Source organism: Micropterus dolomieu, linkage group LG06, assembly GCF_021292245.1.
Source record: "Micropterus dolomieu isolate WLL.071019.BEF.003 ecotype Adirondacks linkage group LG06, ASM2129224v1, whole genome shotgun sequence".
In the NCBI taxonomy this organism is placed as follows: domain Eukaryota; kingdom Metazoa; phylum Chordata; class Actinopteri; order Centrarchiformes; family Centrarchidae; genus Micropterus; species Micropterus dolomieu.
In genome coordinates, this window is record NC_060155.1 from 5380100 (window position 1) to 5406063 (window position 25964).

The following is a 25964-nucleotide window of genomic DNA, read 5'->3' on the forward strand; positions in this document are numbered from 1 at the left end:
TGTTGTTATTCAGTGTGTCTGCATAACTGCACATTTAAATGATACAAGACGCACAGCAGAAGGGATGCTGCAGTGTGTACATGGAAGGATGAATATGCAGGAAAACAATTCAGTATTTAATAAAAGTCCATTACTTTCAACTTGGAAAAAAAAATTAACTTGGAGAAAAATTTAATTCTGCTTGTTTTTCACCACACTGAATAGGTTCACTTTTTAGAAAATCTAAATCTTAAGAGTATTGCACTTTCATAAAGTCATGGGACTTTATGAAAGTCAAGATGAACATTACAAAACACTGACACCCATAGTTTTACAGTTTTACCCACAAACCAGCGATACACCACTGCCACTGTGTTGACGCAAGTCAACTCCAGAAAAACACATTCTATTCTCTAGACTGGTGCATCCTGGATAACAAACACTGACTACCTTTCCTATCTGCTTGATGCATCTGGTGTGACAGGTGTCGCTGATGCAACACTCAACAACACTGATGTCGATTCCCCTAGTGTGGGTCAGATTCCAAAACTGGATCCTACTTTTCCTATAATGCAACATACAGTAACACAGGCTTTCTGTTTTATCCTGTCCTGCCCAGCAGCCTGGTATACAGTATGAGGAGCTGGATACCATGTTGGGCCAGACAGATTTGGCTTTAAGAAGAGAGTTTTTAATATACTCCCTTGTATTCTTTATTATTTATTTAATTTAGTGCTGGGCAATAGCGTTGTCGTTACACAAACCAACTTGTGCATCGAGAGATTAAATGTTGTAGGCCTATTACTTTCAACATGAGGTAGCCACCACGCAAGTTATGCCATACTCCTGAACAATGGTAAAGCTACTCTAAAAATTCAGCAGTCAGCACAGAGAGAGTGAAATTAAGACAATCATATCGACCAGCTTTTAACCTTATGGCAACTCTCCTGCTGGCTGGTGACATTCACCTGAACCCTGGGCCTGATCTGATCCCCGGTGGTGTGCTGTGCTCCCGGACACACTGGAGCCGCTTTCCGACCGTGGGAGACAGCGGTTGCATGGTGGTGACAACAGTGGATGGGGTGCCCTGGGAAGTGATCTTGGCACGACGCTTCTCGACTCCCTGGAAGCGCCGAATCCTCCCTCCGTTCCAGCGGTGTTGATGAACACAAGTATAACTTCTTTACGGTGGCTCGAGGACAGTCATGTCTGCGGATGTCTGATAGCGGTGAGTCCCAAACTTTGGCTTTGGCTGTGTTGCCTTCGCTGGGAACTATGAGTCCCGTGTGATGGAAATTTGATATTGTACTGTGTTTACTGTTTCACCCTGCATGCTTCAACAGAATAAACCAGTGTTTCACTGTGTGGTATTTGATTATTTTATTATGTTACAGCTAGGTGAAATTTTCCATGGGAAAGATGCTCGTTAGAGAGTTTTCTTATCTGACTGTCCTTGATAGGCCTTCATCTCAGGACAGTTGGTCCCTACTCCCTTCCTCCCTAACATAGCTGAGTAATATAAAGTCACCTGTTTCTTCACTGGCTTTTTGTCTTACGCTCTGCAGACTGGTTGCACTCTGTATGTCTGTCTGACCCTTTGCAAAGAATAAAACCCTTAAAAGACGTCTGGACTGGACTCTTTATTTCAGAAGACTCACTAAAGGACATATTTCCATGACACCCGTTGACTGTCATCAAGCAAAGACAAAAGGGTTTAAACAGAGGCAAGGGTAAAGGGGGAGGATTATTAATCTATGTTAAAGAGACAGTGAGATGCAGTCTCACTGAGTGGTCGCATGTAACCAATATGGAAGGTATTGGATTCAATTTTTCCAGAAATGTCCTTTACTGTTGTCTGTCTGTATCAACCACCATCATCTTACAGATTATTTTATGACCAGATATACAGAAAGAGCTTATATTAATGGTTGATTTCAACATAAATTGGAAAAACAAAAACTTAAAGAGATAACAGACAGTTCAGTCTTACTCAATTGGTGCAAGGACCAACTAGAGTAACCAGTTCATCCCAGACACAGATTGTTCTGATGTTCACAAACAGACCTGAAAGAATAACAAAATCCTTTAACTTGTTAACTTGTCGGATCATAATATTACACTGTTGGTACAGAAACTCACCAGAAAACGGTTTGAAAACGCCATCAAAACAAAACAATACCACCAGAGGATTCCAAAAAACGAGATGAACAACTTTGAAACTGCCTTAAAACAAATTGACTGGTCTAACATTTTATCAAGCGAAGAAGTTGATAACACCTGCAAAATGTTTTTTAACAACAGTAAATAATGTCCTCCTTCACAAGGAAAGTGCAACACAAACCTAGACATAAAAATACTTTACCATGGCTTAATAAAACTATTCGACAACAAATGAAATAATGGGACCTGGCACTGAAAAGAGCTCTTAAATCAGGTAATAGTAATGATAGGCTTATAACTTTACATCACTTTGAAATAAGGTAGTAAGGAATATAAAGAAGGATAAAGCTGAGTTTTTTATTAGCATTATTAATGATGCCAGGGGAAATGGAAAACTTGCCTGGAAAAATCTCAATAGACTAACTGGATTTAATAAAGATCAGAGAACAAATGAACCTGAACTTATGGTTAATGGAATTTTAACACATGATCATGATTTGATAGCAAGTACTTGATGATTAATAATGATTTTTTTTATAAACTCAGTGAAGGAGTTGGCCCAGAGCTTCTCTCCTAGAACTATAGCTTGTATCCCCATGAATGATGCCAAACCAATTTTTAGAATAACAGAAATAATTGAATTAGAGGTTAAAAACATTATACACTCCTTAAGAGACTCAAAAGCAAAGGATGCTTATAATTTGGATACCACCTTTTTTAAATCAGACAAGGATGTCCTAAGCTATCCTATTGCTCATCTGATTGAATTTTTCCCAAGCACCTGGAAGACAGCTATTATGACACCCGTTTTTAAGGCAGGTGAGCGAACAACTGTGGGAAATTACAGACCCATCAGTATTTTACCCATAGTGTCAAAGGTTGCTGAAAGATGGGTAGCAAAGCAGCTGACTACTCACCTAAGCAGAAATCACTTTCCTTTGCATCCAATGCAATTTGGATTCCATTCCAACCACTCTACCGAAACAGCCAAATGTTATTTTATTGAAAGTATAAAATCAAAATTAGATGAAGGTAGTGAAATAGGAGCAGTATTTTTGGATATAAAGAAGGCCTTTGACACAGTAAACCATGAGGTACTCCTCTCAAAGCTATCCTTTTTTAATTTTTCCAAAGATGCAATTAAGTGGATGAACTCATATTTAACAAACAGGAAGCAAAGTGTACGTATTTGCAATGCACAGTCTACATACCAACATTGTAATATTGGTGTTCCCCAAGGGTCAGTGCTGGGCCAAATTTTGTTTAGCTTGTATATTAATGACCTACACTTAGCCTATACAAATGTATGCTGACGACACAGCTCTATATGTGCATGCAAAAAACAAACAACAAGCTGCAAACAAACTAACAGCACCTATGGCACAGGTTTCGAACTGATTAAATATTTCATGTTTACACCTGAATGTAAACAAAACTGTGTGTATGTATTTTTCACTGAGAACTTCTGACTACCCACAACCAAATGTTTTTGTTAATGGTGAAAATATCACGGTGGTGTCTCACTTTAAATACCTTGGAATCATTATAGATTAAGCAGCAATAAAATATTTCTTGTAAATCTCAACTTAAACATTAATGTAATCAAATCAAATTTTAAACCAAAGCTATTTGCCACTTCCAGGGCAGTCCAGCTTTCTTGGGCTTTTGTCTGAACAGGTATCAGCAGAAACATTTTTCTTTTATCAGGGAGCAACATGAACAGTCTATGTTCAATAGCAAGGTGAAGTGGTCGAGCACGAGGCGTAGCGTGCGCGTTCCTGTGAAACACCTCATGCACACGCCTGCCCACTGCCGAAGTTGAATTGTCTTAAACTTTTGGTGCGCAACGCAGAACACAAATCATTGGAAGAGAGACTGATCATCGCTGTTTGTGAGTTTCCAGAATCTATTACTGTTTACTAAATAGGACATCAGCAGGAGGGAATTCACATGGCAGTGCATCCCCGCAAAACTAGATGAAGGCCTATCAGGTAAAGTTATGTAGCCTATAATTTTAACTTAAGTTAAATAGGCTACAGCTGTGTAGCGCACAGAAGCTATCTACTTCGCTATGGCTATTTGTTCGCTTGTCTTGCTTTTGTTTATCTGCTTCTCCCACACGCTGCTGAAGCCTCCCTCCACTGCTCGTTTGGGCGGCTGATTTGCAGGCTGATCAACATCCCACCCCTCCTGTGACCCATGGTTTGACTGTATGTGCCAGTGAGCAACAGACTTTCAAAATAATGATGATAAAAACTGCGTTAACGTGCGATAAAATAATTGTCGTGATAATAACGCATTAATGTGCCCAGCCCTAATTTAATTATGTATTGATTTGTCACTGGGCTGGACAGGGAGACAGAAATGGGGATGGGGCACAAACGTCACACAAACAGACACCTGCAAGAGAACAGGGGTGGGGGTGGGGACAACGCCAAACAACAGAGAATGGGCTTTCTGTTAATAATTTGGAGACCCCTTCTTAAAGTTGACAAGAGCCACAGAAGACATTATACAACTGTTTTTACAGGCTGTGAAGCTATGACTAGTAAAGTGACTTTGACATGTAAAGGCAAAGTCACTTTGCTCATTTAAAAGTAAAAGGTGGGATTAGAGAAGACAGAAATCTCACCGGTCTGAGGGTTTTTTATCACAGGTCATCACAGGCAGTACTGCTTTTCTGGTTTCAGGGCCCAAACCTATAACAAGGAAATTGCCGACATATACATTTGGACAATTATTCAATTATAATAACCTGCTTCACACTTTTTGGTAATAACATCATTTCCTGCTCTTCACTAACTCTTAATGCATTTAGCGCTGCCTCAGGCTACATTCTCCATTTAGATTAAGTTTCTCCTTCACGTTTGTAATTTCCTCCTCTGCCTCTTTTCTCTCTCATTGTGTCTGTGCAGTGAACTTGCTGTCTCTCTTCATCTGTCTGTCTGTCTTTCTGCTCATCTCTAATCAGCCCGTTCTCTCTTTTCTTCACTTTATTCCTGTCATTGTCGGCCATTTTTCCCTGCAGGGCTTCTTCCTGTCACAGCTGACACTTGTTTCCCCTCCTCCCATCTCCTGCTGACAGCAGACCAGCCGGTCTGAGCAAACGATTTCCCCTCCCGTGTAAACATCTATCACTGACGACCGAGAGAGCAACAGGGGGAGAGAGACTGAGAGGATGTAAGATGCTACTGGTCGTTGTTGCATTCGCCTACAAAACAAACCATGTGAGAGCTTTGACCTCAATTCCAAAACAGGTGAGGACATTTCCACGTGGCAGTCTGCTTTCATTACAAAAACTCCACGAGCATCAATTGTATCTAACAGCAGCTTGTTACAGGGAAAGTAGATGCATTCTAGAGGCTGACCTTTTTCCCTTAGGATTCCCAAGGGATGGGAGTCAGTTTCACTGTTCATCACAGGACTGGGACAGGGCAGGAAAAAAAAGCGGAACAGGTGGGATGGAGTCATTGCTCGGTTTTTATAAATATGCAGTCCTAATATGAAGGATAAGGGAAATTTTCTTTTTTCTTTTTTAATTGGGAATGGGATGGGAAGGCCCCACGACCCTGTATGCGGGATAAGCGGTTGACAATGGATGGATGGATGGATGGGATGGGAAGGTAGTGAATGGAATGAAAATCCACTCCCATGTCACACTCCCAATGCATACGGAGACTGAATAGTGACAATAAATTTATCACTGACCTGTGCCATCCTCATCATAATAATACATAAGCTGAGTTAACTGATTATTCGCCACTAGGGTGCAGAAGAAGTCTAAATAAGCTAAAACATGCACATATGGGACATAAAATTGCTTTAAATTAACTAGTGTCAAACAGATCTTACTTTAAACATTCAGCAGACATGGAACAACATTATCCTCCCATTGGAGCTGTGTTTCTAGTCACCCAATGAATTTCAGTCGAATATTTTTTTTTTCTCTGGATTGGTCCAACAGCTCCTGATGCTCCACTTTCTTAACGAAGAAAGGTACGCTACCTGCCTGCTAGGCAAGAAGCATACAATTGACTAGTTTAAGGCAGAAAACACGCAGGTAAAAACAAGGGCATATATATCTGACCCCGAATAGTAGCCTGATCCGACTGCAGCGAAACGAGGATCATGCCATTTTGGCAATATAAGGGTGCTCAATGTCTGATTTTACATAGAACTACCAGTTTTCTCCCAATAAGTTAATAATACAACAATATACATTTCAACGTTTAATGCTGGAAATAAACATAAAAAGAAAAAAACTTTCAATAAATGTTTTTAAAGTGCATGAATAAATCCTGGGTCGTCAGAGCGCATGTGTAGGCGTAGCGTGTATGTGTGTAGTGGCAGAAGAGGAACACTGGCTGTAGAGACGGAGCCCCAGCTTCACTGGTGTTGTGCTGAGTTGTCCGCACCTTGCGGGACTTTCGAATAATTTTTGATTAACCACACAAAGAATATTATATCGTTTTTAAATAGTTGGCTACTTGAAATAGACCCGTGACGAACCGCGACGTGAATGCAGTTGTCGGCAGCACGGCATGCACGCTAAACTCTACACAAGACCGGTGAATGGCAGGCGAGAGAGAGAGAGAAAAGAATCAACAAAAAGGCTCAGTTAGCTGGAAATTTACAGAGTAAGTTGAATGAATAGAGACTCCAGCTCTGCAGCTTCTCAAGACTGAAGCGGAGCCACCATGTGTTATATATAGCAACCAAGACAATGACACAAAAGTGGCTAAAAAGCTTCACAGGGCTGCAGAGGTGTTGTTGGCTAAATTAGTGCAACTAACACATTTCATATTAGAGGTAATTTTTTTGTTGTTCCAATATGTGATTAATTAGTTAGTATTAGTACAGTATTACAGTATTTTTGGCGGGTTGGACCTCTGGTAAGGTTGGTCTGGTAAGTGTAGTATTCTGGGAATGATGTAAAGTCACTGGGTAAAGGTGTAATTTGCCCTGACTGGTGCAACAAAGCTGACAACCAATTTAACACCCCCAGCAAAATGCTACTAACATCACTCCCATAGTCACTACTCCCAATAAAGTATTCACCCGATAGTTTACTCCACAGTCAGTGGTGAATTTAAATTTCACTGACATGTTTCGGGTTGCATCACTGTATTAAATGTGAGAGATTGCATGTGTTACCACAAAGTAGTGTACATAGTATGGATAATACTTTTTTGTTCTATTGTGGAAATCTTTAAATGCACATTTACACTCTCAGAACTCAAATAACATGGCGGACAGTAAATATTGTGGTCCAAGTGAAATCCTTTGGGTGGGTACTATGGAAATCCTCATGGAAGACTACAGGCGGACATGCACTGTAATTGTGTGACAGAAGTGGAGATTATAGTACACTTGATGTTTTGTAGCAGTAGATAAAAACAGTCTCCCTGCAGCTCTGCTGCCATTTCAGAAACAACTATCAACTATCAAAATAACATATTTCAGATCAGTGTAACATCAAACTGAATAATTATAATGTATTGAAACTTTGTACAGCGGCTTCCTTATAGAAGAACATGGTGCTCTTGAAATGTCAACACTTCATTTTATCGTACTTATTTTTAAGACCAGCTCAGTCCCGCCAAAGGTCAGACTCAAACTACACTTACATTAATTCACAGGCTGACACAGATCAACTTAAACACCTCGTTTCCCGTCAGCAATTTGATATGAAAGGTCAAGCAATCACAAGACCATTCAGCATTTTTATCGGTGAGCTGAAACCTTTCTCTGAGCTCATGACTGTCTCAGTGGTCACCATCAAAATGTCAGCAATCATCTGTTGATTCATTATCTTCAAGGAAAATTTCAGTACAGTTCCTCTCCTAATAGGGCACAGGTTAAATATACCAAAATGATCCTTTAATATTTGATCCACACAGCTATATTTGAATTGTGACTTTATCTCCAAGCTGAATATTCTGAAGAACTGATTCACTCTGCTATACTGAGCATCTTCTCAGTAACTGAAGACATGCTTGTTTAGTCCACAGCTTGTTTCACTTGTTGTCTACAGGAGCCGAACTGCTGAGTGTGGAACTACTAGAGACACTAATGACTCTACTGAATCGGGATGGAGCTGTTTGTGCAGCTGCAGGTTCAAAGGGTTAATGGAATATTTCTCATTTAGGGCCAAGAAGACAAATAATGTGGTGATATAGTTATCTCAGGAGAGGAGTTGAGAGATGATTTAATAAGACCATAAAGGTGTGTAACTGGTCTTCATCATTCATATCTTCCCTCTATGTTACCCTCCTCTCTCCATCTCTAGAAGTGCAACCTGCAAACACATTTTAATTCTCCTCAAAGGTGTTATATAGCAGCCGTGATTCAGCGGGTCATTTATTCATAGTTACACTCATTTATGTTCTGCCAAGACTAATGAGCTGCTTAATATTCCCCTTTTGTCAAGGTAGAATTAATTAATGCCCTGACCTGACCAAAGAGAAAAAAACTCACACTACATCAACTGATTATTTATGTAGTGAATTAATATTGAAATGAAGGCTGAAGCTGTATTGTTGACATTCAGCAGTTCGAAATCTTAATTGTGATTAAATAAATGTTGCGTACAGTAATTAGAAACTAATTTGGGTGATTTTGAAATAAACTCTGGCCTCTCATCGACCTAGGGCCTCATGGAAATAAGCATTGTGCCAAGTTGAATTACAATAGAGAGTAACTTAATGAACTCCCAAGTTTTTAAAGATCCAAATTCATAATTCTTTTGTTAAACTCATAGAGCTGGGTTTTCTTGTGTTTAATAGGTCAGCACAGCGTTTCCTTCTTTACCCACAAAACTGAAAACGCAGTAGACAAACATAAAGGGAAGGCTGGGATAAAGTTTGGGTTTTCTTCATTCAGCAGCTTGTGATCTGCTCTGTTTTTAGCCAATGGCACCATGCACCTCTAACACTCTGCACAGTTGTTATGCTTGTTAAGCTTTCCATGATACATTGGGTCTGATTTCAGACAGAAGAAAACAAAAGCAGGCTTCTAATTCTTTAGCTAGTGGCACCACACATAGGTTAGGATTGTGCCTCATAAACAGGGCTGGACTGGTAACCTGGCATACCGGGCAAATGCCCAGTGGGCGACGCACCTTCGGGGCCAGTATAACGTAAATTATTTATTTATATAACTGTTTTTTAAAAAACAGGCAAACGGTTGGCACATAAAGCACGGACAGCAGCCCTTTGGGTCATTTTCTATACTGACATTGGGCTGGCCAATGTCACATCACATCACTTACTAGCCCCCACCCCCTCTGCTCTCTGTTTCTTGCGTTGCGGGTCAAAAAAAAAACATTCTTACGATGGCTGCCACCAAATGTGCGAAAATAATCGATATGTTTGCTACCCGGGCTGCAGTAGCTAGCTGTTAGCGAAGTGTGACAAAGTGACAGGGCCGAGTGAGAGAGAGAGCGGGAGGAGAGCGGAGGTGAAGCTGTAAGCATGGAGTAGCTCAGCCTGTAGGAAGGGAGCAGCGAGGGAGGGTCATTTACACTGGGGACGCTGGGGACATGTAGCCACCACTTTTGAAAGCATTTGTTAAAAATGTTCAGAAAAACAGCTTGCACCAAGAAATATTTATTAACAAATAAAAATGCAATGAGAAAGGTTTATTTGCACTTAAGAAAAACTGCAATGCGTGAATATATGTGAATATATAAGAAACCTCTGCGTTGTTCAAAAAAAGTAACTTAAGCTTTTATTATATTTTTATATTGTGAAAAAAATTGTTGCAGGAAATGTCTCCAGAATGCAGGAAATTAAGTGTTTAATGCTAAATATCTTATGGGGGAGGACCCCCAGACACCCCTATGAAATATTTTATCTATAAATATTTTTTCCAAATAGTAGGTCTATTAAAATATATTCTTGTCTTGAAGTCATGGACACCAATCTTGTACCACCAATATTATGTCTCAGTGTTTCATCACACACCTAATCTGACACTCTAAAAATGCCAGATTTTTTGTCCCAGTCCAGCCCTGCTCATAATTGCGCTACTATTTTCAAATAATGTGTTTCACTTTTACAAGAGAAAACTTTCAAAAATGAGGATTAACTAGATGAAAGCAGAAGATCATTCTTCTGGAAATGCGCTTATTTGCTTTCTTTACCAAGAAGATTGGTACCACTCTCACAACTGCCCATTCAGTATGTGGCTGCAGCCAGCTGCCGCTTAGCATAGCATAATAGCTAGCTAGCCTGACTTTCACCAAAAGTGTACCTTCCAGCACCTCTAAAGCTCATTAATTAATGAGCTATATGTCGTCTGTTTATTCTATAATCTACTGATCATAAAAGATCAAGTAAGGCTATAGCAACAAAACCCACATTGTGGATGTGTTAGTACTGAACAGGGCTTCTTGTAACTTGGTAATATTTTCACAAAATAATGTAGCTAGCTAATGATCTGCTAGCCCTTGGGAAATAAGGCTACCTTACTACTGTAAGCTTGCATGATAAGCTTCCCCCCAGGTTGAGCTCGGACTCCTGTGTATGTGTGTGTCCGTGTGAGTGGAGCAGAGCAGGTGACAGGTGAACTACTCGAGTTGACAACAACTTGTTACGTTATAACGCTGAAATTCAACCGTGTTGTTCCGTGGGGAGATGCAGTTACTTAAACTAATAGTGGGAAAAGTATAAATCCGGTAATACAGACGGGGACATTTTACAAGCACGGGGTTTGTATAAGCATAAATATGTAAATTGTTGAGCTATGAGTAGAGAAAAAGTCTGCTAGCCGCTAGGCTCATTTCTGCAGTGTAAAATGCTATAGGCTTAAGTTAATAATGGTGCAAGTTGTAGCAGTTATAAACCCCATCGTGTCGGCTGGAGCTGAACTAAACATCACAACCTGGCTGAGAGTGTGTTTGGGCTTTTAGGCAGGGACATGGGGCGCCGCTTTAAAGGAAATGGTGCGCTGGAGTTATAACACAAGACAAAACAAGTGTCGTTGCAAACAGCATGTGGCACAATAAACGTTTTATTTCAAGGAACTTGTTTTTATAATCAATGAAAGCCAAAATTGAAATTGTGATTAAAATTTGATTAATTGCACAGCCCTAGCCTGCTGTGACATGTTACGCCTGCTAAGCTGTGACAATCATTGTTGGGGGGAGGGGGCTCTGCGAACAGCCAACTGAGCTTCATCAACATCGACAGAAAATAAAAAGTGATCCTCTACATTATGTGATGAACTGTACAGAATCACAAAGATGATTAGCTCACAGCTTCATCAGAAACAAGCCAACGGCAGTCTGACGCTCTAATGAAACAGCAGTGGATTGTGGGCGGTTGGTGTCCAACCATTCTTTCCATCAGCAGAGCTGGACTGGGCTTCATCACATCACAATGTCTGTATAAGTGAGACTCTCTTAGCTCTCTGCAATTACCACCCATTTGACACAGTCTGAGTGTCTCGTCTGGATTATAAATGAAGAAGATAAAAATACTGAGATCATAGCAAACCAAAGCCTTGTACCTTAAAGAATTATCAACGCCTCGACTCCCATCAGTGTCCTCACCGAGCCCTTGCTAACAGACAACAGTTCTCTCGTTTGTGGCCGCTTTGCCTCTTCGCATCTTCAGGCTGCTACTTTACTTCCTTTGAGAGGTGAATTCCTGCAGTAAATCCTAAATACCAGCCAGCATGTCGCAGGTTTGTAGAGGCTGTATGGCACGAAGCCCAGACCTGCTATTGGTGTGTACAGCTTTTAGTGATGCAGCTAATAAGAGCTTAATGAGTTCTCTGTGTGTTTGGGTTTTAAATGCCTAACCTCATGGGAAGCCTCTTCCCTGATATCAGAGGTCGGGTCCAGGCAGTTTGTCATGACATCCTGTTTACTGACCTTACTGACCCTAACCCTAACCCTGCTAAACAAAGTAGAAATCAGGCCTTTTGAACATCCTCTTTAGCCTTGACCTTCTTAAAATATGCTAATCTGAAACACACACATCCCTGTCAAAAACACACTCACTTTACAAAGACATCCTTGTAAAGTGAGTCCTATCCCTTCGTTTCAGCTCCATCTGAAGGACGGATATGTGACAAAAGAAACTAAATCGCTTTTGAAGTTCCTGAAGGAAAGCGTGTTAATTAATGAGGCTGTTTTGGCATAAAATGATGAAAGACATGTTGACAGAACCATTCCTGCTATTACAGCCATTTGCAGATTATTCCCCTGATTGAGAGAATTGTACGGTATATATAAATGTATTGTACCTTTATGTGTCATTAGATTAAATGTGTGAAAAACATTCAAAATATGTGCGTTTAATTCAGTTCAAGGAATGTACTTGATGGCAAAGTAGTGTGAGATTTTCTTTAAGATAGAAATAAAAATTGAAAAGCCCAAAGTCACAGCTGCTTGACAGCGTCTATCCATATACCAAAGGCTGGTGTGCCAAACAGGGTGGAGGACCAAGTGTCCTCCCCAGACCTCCCCAGGGGCCCTAAAGCCCCATGTTCACTGTGTGTAAATTATTTTTAGTAATTTGAAAAATGTCTGCAATTTCAATTTGTTTTGAAATACACAGCACAAAAACAGTGTTAGCTGAAAACTGACCTTCATTCAACTTCCCATGATCTTCTTCTTGTTGTTTGTCAGTATTAATAAAATATTATTCACTGAGTTAAAGCAACATTACATAATCTTGCTTTAAATAGTTTTTTTGTGCGATTTGGCGCACACTACCGAGTGTAATTCTCAGCAGTCATAATTAAGTAGAGCTGTACACATGCATTTGTTAGGATTACTTCAACAACTAGCAGGTCAACAACCTTGCAAACACAGCCAAACATTAAGCAAGTGCTACAAACACAAAACGTGGCAGTATTACTTGTCCTACAGAAAAAAATGTCTTGGCTCACGGTCCACTTACTAGCTTTGTGGGACTTTCTATCTGATGGTCTTCTGTGCCAGAGAGACGCATTCCATAATTTCTTGAAACAAACTGATTTTGACACATTTTTCAGACACTTTATTGAGTTTATTTTTTCAAAACCTCCCTTTTAACAGGCAGAAACCTCGAGCAGAACCTAGACTCAGGATGGGCAGTCAACCGGTGATAAAATAATAGTTATTAAAATAATAGTAATCGTAGCTATCCTTTAGGTCAGGGGAATGTTGGCCAGCAACCACCAGGCATGAACAGGCCCTTCATGTAATTGAAATGCGCATGCTCAGGTGGACGCTAGGACTGACCCGGTGGGATCAAGTGATGAAAGAAGATGTCAGGAAAACCATGGGTGTTGCAGCGATCATAGAAAAGATGAGGGAAGCACGTCTTAGATGGTATGGCTATGCAATCCGCAGTGAAGAAGATTCAGTGGCAAGGAGAGCGATGCACCTGAGCCCGGAGGGAAAGCGGCGACCACGTGGCCGGCCGAAGAAGCGGTGGATGGACCGGATAAAGGAAGATATGAAACACGCCAACATCACCCCCGAAGATGCCCTGGACCAGAAGAAATGGAGAGCTAGTTGCCGAAAAGCGGACCCTGCACTGACGCGGGACAGACAAAACTGCAAAAATGTTCTTGTGCTTTTATTTTGTAGGCACGGTCACTTAAGAGGAAGTGAGTATGTAACTTTGCTGTCTGAGATCTGTTTCAGCACCAGCCGCAATAATTATTATTTTTTTATTATTAAAGTAATCTTGCCCAAATATAATTGCTGCCTGTTGCCGACCACTGCTTTAGGTGGCACAACCTGAAGGCGCAACCTCCAAAGTCTAGCTAAAGGGTTAAAGACAAATATCCTGTCACAGCCGCTGGTTTATGCATTTCTTCGTCTTAGTAAATGTTGTCTTGCAAAAATAATAATAGAACTAAACAAGGGAGACTTCAGTGTTAAATCATTTTCTCCTCTCTTGCTCTTAACGGGTTGCTGGTGTCTTTTCGAAGCAGTTTATCATTCGGTTTCTGTAATGAGAGATGGAGGAGGCTCTGTGTCGGTAAAGATGCTTGGCCAATCAACGCTTCTTCAAACTGAGCTTTGATTGCATTTTTAGCAACACAAGCACTTCGTCAGACTTACCGAGGAGATGCTGGGAGTAACTGCTTCAGATTCTTTTACAAAAGAGTCTCTGATTGGGAAGATTTCCTCTTATCATCATCATCATCATCATCATCATCTCTCACATTCACACACAGACACACACACACACGTGTCAATCTCTGCAGCCCTCAGTTATGTGGCTTTGAAATAGAAGTTAAAATGCTCGGCCTTTGAAACAACCAGCTGCGCTGAATTGTAATGATGCTTTAGCTACACTGTTACACCTTCGGCTGCTTCTCCTGCTTCTGTGTCAAACTATTATGACTTTACTTAACTCCCTCTATTAAACAAAATTATACTCACTTGACCCGACTCTCTCTCTCTGTGCCCAACAAAACTAGTTTTTCCCTGTTGCCTATCAAAGACAGCAGCTTCACTTGTTCTCGCTCTAATTTCAAACTGCAACTGACTTTCTCTTCATGTTATTTTGATGAGTAGTGATTATGAGCTTGATGACCTGCTGGCCTCACACTACAGGAGCGCTGGGCCAGTTCTGGGTCCGATTCGCCTCCCCCCAATAATTGTAGGGGGGTTCCCCAGCCAAAGCTGGCTTGAACAGATTATCGGCCCAAATGATTCTGCATTGAGAGGGGTTTAAAGATGAGATCTTAAAGTCGCTGACTGGATCGGAGGAATCTGATTTATAATGCGGTTACCTCAAATCAGAAACCCGCAGCAGTCAATAAAAGCGAGCTGACCGGGAAGCATCTTTTTGTGTTTTTTTCTGCGGAAAACATAGCACACACAAGTGCAACAAGCTGATGACGACAGTCTGCCTCCATGTTTGTTCATGTCTGAAGTCACGTTTGATCACGCGGGTTTCTGAGATCCCAAGTCCCTGAAATCAGCACTCGAGTGTGTGGTCCTGCGTCTTGACTGAATCATCTGGTGTGCGCGTTCTTAAAATTAAAATATAAAAAGTTTGCACCAGGAATCAGCATATAATAATAATTATATTGAAAGCTACGCATAGTGTGGCATGCTGGCATCGCTGTGATGCTGTTGTAAAAAATAAAAAAGGTTGAGATCGCTCATGTTAGTGTTTTTATTAATTTCATAAAGCAATTTAATTAAAAAACTACTGCAAAGACAGAATTTTTGGGTTCGTTTTGAGACATCTATTTCTCTTCTCCACTGAGAAAATATAGTTCCCTATTGCTAAGGGATGTTTGTTATTTTCATCCTTTCATGCATCCAGTGCTGAGTCTGACAGTTCAGTGTAGAAATTATTTCTAAAGAAAGTTGCAGAGAAAAGAATCCATGTCATCTCAAGCTGTCATGGTGTTTTTGTAGCAACAGAAAACAGAGAATGTGCCAAGTATCAGGAGCTGAGTTACTTAAATATAAACAAGACACACTGATACCAAATGTCTCTCTTCCAGTGTAAACAAGGCTTAAGCTTCTTGCTTACAAAAAGTGAACATTTTCTGATGCTTTATATGTGTGTACATAAAAAGAAGTGCATGAAGAGTGCAGTAAATGAATATAAGAGTGCCTGTAACCTAACATGCAGAGAGGCATGCTCAGTGCCTGAGTCTGAGCCTGGTATGTAAGATTACAGCTGCTCTTCATACTCTTCATGTGCTTCTATTTATTTACATGCATCTAAAGACTCAATATTTAAGGAGATTACAGTGTTTTCTTCCCCCTTTCAAACTGTACTGTGGGCCACTTTTTCTCCTCTATTGTTAGCACCGAGGCTCCCGACATCGTGAGGCATTGTCAAACGCAAATACTCGTCATTACTATGGTATCATTACCATGATTCCTGAACTGTGTCAGTGATCAGTAGGACTTGGAACAGCATTTATATTACATTTTGTTTGCAAGACAACAGAAAAATAATAAAAATCAAAGAATTATACTGTTTTCGTAGCATATGTACTTTTTAAATCCAGCCAATGCCAATTGTTTTCTCCTGGAGGTTTCCCGACCAGAAGTTGAAAACTCAACATGACAAAAACAAGGCCACAGTAAAGGTTTACAACCATAGAGTGACTTCTAATATTGATGATAACCAGCCTCCCTGGAGCCCCTGGTCCAAAGTCCACCCATCATAGTCTCACAATATTGTGTGGGAAACACTGCATTCAAGTCAAGTCATGTCAAGCAAACAGGGACAACAGATTAGCTACTAGCTAACTCTAGTGTAATTATTTTAATTGTGTGCTATCCCTGTCAAATAAACAGTAAACAATAATAATAATAATAATAAAAAGCCATTCATAAAAACACAAATCATCCACAGTATGTTATGGTTATGTACACAATAATACAAGAATAGCGTTCATTTTGTGCGGCCAGCAGAAATACTAATCCAACAAAGATCTTTTTGTTTTCATGCAGATGTGCCCTGTGCAGTTTAATTTAGTAGCGAGCCCTCATACAATTTCCAACATTTTCCCTGTGGAGAAGCTAACACCACTGAACGACATGATGACTTCTAGCCCCTTACCGTAACCTTAACTGTCACAACTACATGCCTAATCTTAAAACTGACACTTACCCTAAACTTAACCTAATTGTAACCTGAACCCTAAAACCACATGTTAATCCTCAAAAAGCAGTCTTTACCTGTGGGGACCCCACTGGTTATTGTTCATTCAGGTTCAAGTCCCAGCCGGGATATGAACACACACATACACAGGGCTCTGTGAGATTTTATTTGATGCAGGCTTATTTAATGATTTGATAACTGCTGAGGCTTTTAATAGAGCACAGGGAAAAGTGAGATTCCCAGATGAGGAGTGAAAGCAGAGCTGTGCTGTTTACAATTTGAAGGATTTCTCTCCACCTGCTGTAACACACTTCTCTGTAAATCAGCCTCTCTGTCTTTCCATTTCCCTCTCTCTTTCTCTGCCTTGATCTCTGTCTCAGATCAGCGCAGCAGGACGCCCGCAGCACGCTGCTAGTGATATTGTAAATGTGGAGGAGGAGTGCTCTCGCCTCTGCAGACTCTCTGTAGATGCCGTTTCATTAGAAAGCAGCAGCAGTTCTTTTACCTGGACAGAGTCAGATTGTTAATGAAATGATCTGAGTCAAACTTCAAAGAAAAAGTAACCTTGTAATTTCAGAGGAACAGATCCAGTGTAAAGTTTGTTTCAGCTTAAACTTTTGTCAAATAATCATTTCTGAAGGTTGTCCAGTTGCCAGAGGTTCTTTAAGTTAAAGAGGAGGAAAATAAATTTTAGTAGTCAGTGATAGTTTTCCAGTAAAAACATTTGTAGATAAGATGGCAGCATCTTATAGTACTTTCTCAGTACTAATGATGCCTGCATATAGTAAGTATAAACTGTATATTAACAATGGAAGAAATAACTGTGAAGTGAAATTGCACTGTGTACATGTATACATGTGTACATGTATATGTACCTGTATATCAAATCTACCTCCAACATATACATACTCCTGCATCCTTTGCACATCTGGTTTTGATGTCAGTCCCTCAGAATCCTGGAGTCGCCATCCATGTACATCAATGATCAACAATCATGCGGGGAGAAATCCAGCACTGAAGAGGCAGAGATCCAGATTTCTACACCAACAGTAGTCTCAACAGACCAGAGTGACACACAGCTGCAATACATGTTGCTGTCTGCTGAGTACATTATCACTGTCAGTCTCCCTCCCTACACCCTAAACCCAGAGCTTTAAATCCGGAAAGTTCTCTGGGGGTTGTCAAACGTCATTCGGGGAGAGGTGAGAAGTCAATGACTGATGCAGAAGTAGATAAAGAAAGATGAGGGGAATAGATCCAACAGAAAATAAATAACAACACTGCATCACAAAATACCTTCCAGTTTGGTTTGATGTCAATAATGAAGCAGGTAAGACTGGTTTGTCAGTGAGTCTCCTGAACTTTCTGTCTCTGCTCTGCTGCCATTAACAACCCGGCCCAGCTCTCTGTTCTGCAGGCAAAGTCAGCCACTAAAGAAACGGGACAATTACACACATAATGAACACTGCCGAGAGGAGAAATTAAAATTTAAACTGAGCCAGGTGTACTGCTGAATGAGAGAAAGAGAGGGAGAATCAAATGAGCCGCCAGGTTTATGAAATTAGACAGAAGGACGAGAGGAAAAGGTGGGACTGAATTAGTCCGACTTGTTTGAATTGAGTTTAGATTTCTCTTCATCATTAGCCGTTTCCAGATCAGACACCAGCGGTGATGATATAAAGAGATTAAAACACAAAGAGAGAAGCTTTTTTGTCTGTTTTTTCTCTCTTCATGTTCAGTGAGTTTAAGAGCAGTCTGCTTTCTAATCAAACATTTGTTCAGTTTTGAAGATTTGGAGTTTGAAGTTTTACAAAGGCTTTAGTTAATGAAACACCTCCCATGTGTTTAAATCTGCAGACTTTTGCAAATCGGACTGTTTGAAGATAAAAAATTATTTTTATTCAAGAGCTGGAAGTTGTGTTCACTGCAGTGAGAGGGCTGCCTCATAACTCTCGTTCTGATGACCTTATTTTCTCTAAACTATAATTCAGAGGTCTTGAGTTAAGCGGCCTTTTGATCTAAATTATGTTATTAATCAGCCGCCAGAGGAGAGGAACCACTAACGACCTTTATAATGAGAGGGCTGGAGTCAACATGCTTCTTCTTCTCTTCCCCTTCAGCGTCTGCCCTTTTGTTTCTGCTCTCATTTCCTTTCTTTCAGTTTCCTTCATAGTCTCTCCATACCATCCTCTCGCTTTACTTGTCACATATTTTGATTCTTTTTTCTGCTTTTAAATCTCCATAAGGAGGAGTTGAGAGATTGAATACGAAAATAAAGAACAAAAAGAACAAAACACTGTTTAGTGGATGCTTTCATCCAAAGTTTCTCTGCATACTGGGAGTGTGTACATTTTGTAGAACATGTATTCCCTGTAGGAAACAAACTCCACAGCGAACTGCCTCATTCCACCCACAGAACGTCTGTGTTTTCAGACAGCTGCGCTGAACATCCTGACTTTGGGATGTCGCAGTCAGTGATTTTAGGGAAATTACATCTCATATTAACTAGTTTACTCTTATTAGAAGTAACATGGTGTATACAGGAATCTTGAAGTAAAATTCAATACCTTTTTAAGACCTTTTCAAGACTTTTTCAACATATTTTAAGACTGCCGCGGCACTTTGAGCTGTAACCGATTAAATCAGTCACACACCTTTAAAAGGGACATTTTTGAGTTTTAAAAGGAATTTAAGTACATGTATAACATATTAATAGCCTATATGTCATCAGGTTGTAACACCACCTACAAATTGAGGCATTCACCAACTTTCTCAGTTGCCTGAACAGTTTTCTATGTGAAGGACGGGACCGGTCAGATTTCCTGCGAAAAGCAGTCCGCAACATTAAAGCAAATCATGTGATCAGTGTAATTTTGTGTTTTAGTTGGTTTAAACTAGATAATGTGAGCTTGCCTGCAATGATATGTGTAATAACTTTCATTGACCACTTGATGAAAACAACAAAATTCAAATTGGCCAGGAGTGAATAAATAAGTAGTGTAGGCGGTGCAGCACAGGCACAACCTGGAGGAGGAACTAGTCTAAATGACTGTATTAGTAGAATATTATAACATTAAATTAAAAGTATATTGTTAATTTAATAGTAAACTGTAAGTTTGATAATATATATAACATATTCATTATGTTACTATATTCAATATAATGTCATAATAGTATATAACTTACCACTAGTGTAATATTAATTCAAATTACAGCTGTTTCAGTTCGGGGTTGTTTTTTATTCATTATCTTTGTGCAAGAAAAATACTCTAGGCTACATGATAGTCTCCAACCTTGTTTTTGGGCAGGCTACTAACTCGTCAATGATCATAACCGTTTATGCAGAACACTGAGTTCAATATTTATAAAGATTGTTGCAGCACATCAAACTTTTATTAAATCCCACTCCATCCAGGTTGTTATTAATCTGTTCACAAAAAGTGACACTGACGAGAATATCGGCTTTATGAAAAATTTAATGCGTTTCAATAAAAGGCAGAGATTTAGCTAAATAGCCAGCTAACGTTAGCCAAACCCACACGCTCCTTGAATTTTCCCTGGTGTCTTCTGTTTTACCGATTCAGCTGCTGTTGGCGCATCTTGCTCTAGTTTTTCAGGAACGGGGCTGTTCATCAAGTGGCCACAGAGCGACTGGCCAACCGGGTTAATCCCGTTACTCCTGATCGCCACTCCAACTATGTTTTGGACGATTAGCATTGCGGGTCCGGCGGGGTGGGAGATTACGGTCGGTTGTACTCATAAATCATTTTCCGGTTCGCACGGATGTATTTTTTGGAGCGTTTAAGAGTGAAATAGGCGCTCGGTAGATCCCTGCACCTAACGTTACAGAGACAAATCACACAGTCGCTACTCACTGCCTGTCTAGCATTTTTGGCTATGCAATAGAAATAAATTCACCTACACTTTTAGCAAACAAACTTTTGGACAAACAAGATTTTCACATTGGCAAAAATATCTTCAAAATTTAATAACTTGTTAAATGGCGATTAAGACTTTTTAATACTTTTTAATGGCCTTAATTTTCGCAAAATTGATTTATCACCTTTTAAGACTTTTTAAGACCCCGCGGACACCCTGAGTAAGTAATTAATCTCTTAAAGCTTAATCATTAGAGTCATTATCATCTTATACATTTTGGTTAATGAACTCAAACTTACATTTTTAATATATTTTTCAGTGACAGAACCTTCACTGTGTGGAAAACTTATTTTGAAGACATTGCGCTTTTGCAGTGCTAATGATGTACTCTCGCAATTATCGGTTTTCCACGATGAATGTAGTCAGTCAGTTTTTTCTTTTAAAGTAATTCAAAAATTCATTAAAGAGTTTATGAGAAAAATGTAACAAATAAAATGAAAATGTATATAACTAGGATACACATGCATTTACATAAACTGAAGCAACAAACAAATCATAGTCATTTAGTCACAACAACACTCAAAACACAACATAAAGCTGCTCTATAAGCAAAATATAAATGTAGAAATAGACGTGTTATCAGAGTTGACTCAAAATGTGTACATATGCATAGATTGCCCCCATCCTCCCCTACACACACATACACACATACACACCTAAAGAGAAACGCATAATGCAACATGATGGTGGTGATGATGAAACCAGTGATATCAGTCAAGACGGGCATGTTCCTTTGTCCACAGCCTCCACCACAGCAGCAAAATTAGAACCAGCCATGCAGCACCACAGACAGAAGAAGAAAAGGGCCTTTCTCCTTACGACCGGCTCATGGCCTTACATTGTTACCGTGGAAACAGAGCAGAACCAGGGACTAAGCAATGTAGGATCATTGTTGTTCTCTAATGAAGTTATAAACAATGTGGGACAGACCAGAATCACATCTAGTACCTTTGACTAAGAAATAACAGAATAGATACAATTGTCACGATCTCTTGGGTGGAGTCAGAACAATGAAGTCGTTCACAGAGGTGAAACTACGTGGGTCTGAAGTTGGAAAAGGAAGATTCGTGATGACAAAAAGCTATCGTGCTGTAAAAACGGCAGATACAGATCAAATGCTCCCAAAAAACATTGACCACACACAGCAGACAGCCTCACTGCTCTTCGAACTGGACTTGTGATTTGGCAGCTGAGTGATGTTTTTGCAGAGTGATAACTACATGTAAAAATCACTTTTAGTAGCTTTTCACTAACTAGGTCCACGCCAATATGAGGTATAACAAGGTAGTTTATTTGGATAATGAGAAGTATTCATGACGGAGGGGTCGAGGGGAGAGGGATGAAGGGGTCGAGGAGGTTGTTTAGGGATTGGTGGCCGGAGACCAGGGTGGGGGCTCGTCTCGATAAGCAGCTAGGTTTTTCCTGTTGTAGAAAAAGACAAGATGATTACTTGGCAGAATTATGGATTTTAGCGTGCTTGTCTTTCATGGTGGGAGGAACCCGGATTCTAGAAATTGGATGAGGCGCAGATGGTCGAATTAGGCGTGGTCCTGTTCCTGAACTTTAGTTATATAACTCCATTTCGTGTAGCACACGAGCCAAGATGTCTTCTTCTTTCATTTCTGTGTGTACTTCTTTATCATTACCATGAAGCTGCACAATGTAACCACAGAAATGTATTGTTCCTCTTAATTAAGGGCTTGTAGAGGCTGGAAAGATTCATCAGCTCACATATTCTCATGTACGCCAACCAAGCGAGTCGCACTCTGCAATGATGGAGGCAAGAAGCACAAATGTGTAGACTCAAAACCCCAGCACATGAATTAAAGCAAAACAAATTGAAATTGAATTAAAAGATGCCAGGGTTGGTAGAATAAAGTGAGCCATTATTGTATCTGCTAAGAGGAAAACACAGTATCCCTGAGAGATGAACTCAACTGTGCATCAGTAGCTCCACCATCCACAGCTATAATCATGCAAATCCTCCAGGTGGAGACTTGGTGTAACCCAGAGGTAAAATGGGCAGTAAATAGAATAAATAAATAAGTCCTGAGTGAAATAAATATGCAATAAATATAAGTTCAGGGTATACAATACATGTGAAAATTATATATAAGAATAAATAAATGCTTTATGTTGAAAGGATCGATTGTAAACACTGATATCACCCAATACGAGGGCATATTGTTATTGTGGCATTAGCCTGTTAGTCTGAGTGTTAATAACCCTATCCAATAGAGTGTTTAGACCCACCTCTCAGCCATTGACAATAGAGAGGGAGACTGGAAGTGTCACCAGTGCTAGCTGAGTCATCGTAGCGGTATATTTATTATAAACTTTAACTGTTGATATCTAATTCTGTGACTTATGACTAAACAAGCTAACCCAAGGAGTGCGCACCATAGGCGGCGAGGGCTTCATGCAAGACTAAAATGCTAATACCACACAGCTGGTCAAGAAGGCTCAACAGCGGCTGTACTTCCTGAGGAGACTGAGGAAGTTCGGTATGTCACCTAAGAGCAACTTCTACAGGTGCACTGTTGAGAGCATTCTGACCAGCTGCATCACCGTGTGGTGTGGCAGCATTACTGATATGTACCATAAACACCTGCAGAGAGTGGTGAAGACAGCTGAGAAGATCACCAAGACTCCACTACCCTCCCTGCAGAGCATCTACCATCAAAGAGTCCACAGGAGAGCTGCCTCCATTATCAAGGATACCACCCACCCCCAACACGAACTGTTCACACTTCTACCCTTGGGTCAGAGGTACACAAGTGTGAAATGTAGGACTACACGACTGAAGAACTCTTTCTTCCCCACTGCCATCAGACTCCTAAACAGTTAACAGGCATGTGGACTCCATAATCATGCCCATCTTTACACTGTTCCATGACATGTTAATTGCACTATTTTTGCACATTGCTCCATGCACAATTTCCACATGTATATAATTCATCAGTTGCACAGCTGTTAATTCACAATTCACAACAATTCACAATTGTATGTAATTGTTAATATGTTTTCTATGTCTGATGTTTACACTTTTTATATTTGAAGCTTATTTTATATCTTTATTTATTGTATTTTTTTTCCATTGTATTTTATTTATACATATATTTCATTTTACTTTTATTGTTGGCATCTGACAATAAAAACTTTGAATCCTTGAATCCTAATACTGTGAAACACTAGAGAGAGTCTAATTCGGAGGGCATGCTCAAGCTAATGTGCTGTCCCATTGCACTGGTGAGTTTGTTATGCTCCCTATATGCTAGCCTATATACCAATGCCCGCCATTTTGTGCCCATTGTTCTCAATGTAAACAGTGCTTGCAGCCACAGCTGCTGCTAACTTGAAGCTAACGGCCAAAGTGTGTTATCCTTGTTAACTTACTAAAATGTATTTAACGATAAAACGGGATATTTTTGTTGTGTTCTGGACTACTACCGTTGGTGAGTGGAGAAGCTCTGTCACGTTATATGTTTTGAAATTGTGTTATACGTCTAGTGTTAAATTGCTGTATTAACCGTTGCGGTCTAGCAGCCTACTAGAACTCTGATCTGTTGAGAAACTAATACTAGTGAATGCTAATGAGGTCGGAGTTTCACACACTTCACTCATTCATTCATTCATTCAGGGCTATTAAGTGTACTTTGAATGTATTTCTGTGTATTTGTGTATTTCTGTGTAGTATGCACCTTGTGATAACTATGTATTACGGTTATGCTTTTTATTTCAAAATTATAGTTATGACATTGAGAAATTTAATATGTTGTACAACTGGACTAGAAACATGATACTGTGATGAGCGATATTGAGTTTATTGAACCAGCCTTGGCCTGTGACAGCAATGTCAACCGTGTTAGCGCTAAGGTAATTTTATGTTGACCCATTCCATATAGGTCAGTTTATTTTTAGTAGATTCAGAGTTTGGGAGATTGTGGTCTGGTGGAGTCTACGCCGGTGGTGGAGATCCTCAGAGAACTTGGAGAACGTGGAGAAACTGTTCCAGTACTGCATGGCGAGCCAAGCCCCACTTGATAAAGAGCCTTGTTGTAGCCAGGAGGTTGCAACCTAGAGACACTAATTACACATTACACCCTTGGCACAAGGGGTCAGGTAGAACTTTTTGCACACTGACACTTGCTTTTCTTGGAGAAGGACAATTACCTCGCGCACTGATCCACTATTGGTGACTTGAGGAACTGTGAACTTTATTTTAACAGACCTGGGTCTAGTTTATTTTGAGTGCACTCGCAATTGAACTGAACATTTATTATTTTGATACTATATAAATTCCTCTTCCTCTTATACAACTATTTTGTTGTATATACACGGAACAAAATTATAAACGCAACACTTTTGTTTTTGCCCCCATTCAAAATGAGCTGAACTAAAAAAGATCTAAGACTTTCTCTATGTACACAAAAGGCTTATGTGTTGGTGAGCACTTATCCTTTGCCAAGATAATCCATTCACCTCACAGGTGTGCCTTAGGCTGGCCACAATAAAAGGCCACTCGAAAATCACCGCAATCAGATTTTTTTGCTCATACGTAACTCGGGTAAGATATTGTTATAACAGTGTGAAGTCACAAGGAATCTTTTCCATTTCGGATTCTGCCCTATCTGCACTATCACATGTTAGTATGATAGTGAATATGAAGTCTGGACACTCAAATCAGAATTCATGTGATTCTTTTATATTATTTATTTTTTCTAACCTGTCCTGCCTTGCAGCCTCGTATACAGTAATGAGGAGCTGGATACCATGTTGTGCCAGACAGATTGGCCAGACAGCCATGAGAACTAGAATGATAATTTAATAAATTTAAATAAAACATTTAAATACATAACTTAATGAATAAAGCATAAAGAATAGTTCTACCTGTAACTGCCAGGAAGCGAGAATACAGGAGAACCAGGGCCCCCCAGCCCAGCCAGAGGCCATTCCCCCTGAGTGCAGGCAGAGCCAGCTGCCCCCAAGCCCCGTGAACCTGACCGCGGACGGGTGCCCAGCCCCTCCAGGCAGCCCCCCAAGGAAGAAGGCCAAAACCCACCTTCTATATGCCCCCCAGGACAACCGCACGCCCTCATTGTGAGAGAGCCGGCATGGAAACGCAGCGGGAGCCCCACCCCTGTCAAAGAGGGCCCCAGTGAGAAGAGAAGACAATGGACCCCAGACCCAGGGACACGCCACCTGCCCCAGACATGAGCAGTCTGATATGGGTCACATTTAAAAAATAATGTGAACTGCCAATCAAAAAAATCTGATCTGGGCAATAAATCGGAATTGAGCGTA

The 25964-nt window shown here is 40.2% G+C and overlaps 1 protein-coding gene and 1 long non-coding RNA gene across 5 annotated transcripts in view; one reads left to right on the forward strand and one right to left on the reverse strand.

The window, feature by feature from the left end:
* Window positions 1-1301, reverse strand: part of LOC123971870 (contactin-associated protein-like 4) — a 156039-nt gene extending 154738 nt beyond the window's left edge. For 2 of the 4 annotated variants that reach the window (XM_046050900.1, XM_046050899.1), the window contains exon 1: window positions 948-1301. The gene's annotated coding sequence lies outside the window, so the exon portion shown is untranslated. The remainder of the gene's footprint in view (window positions 1-947) is intronic. The other 2 variants (XM_046050903.1, XM_046050901.1) reach the window with 1 other exon arrangement.
* Window positions 955-25964, forward strand: LOC123971871. Its single transcript, XR_006825317.1, has 2 exons — window positions 955-1207; window positions 25741-25964. It is a non-coding gene; the product is annotated as an uncharacterized LOC123971871 (long non-coding RNA).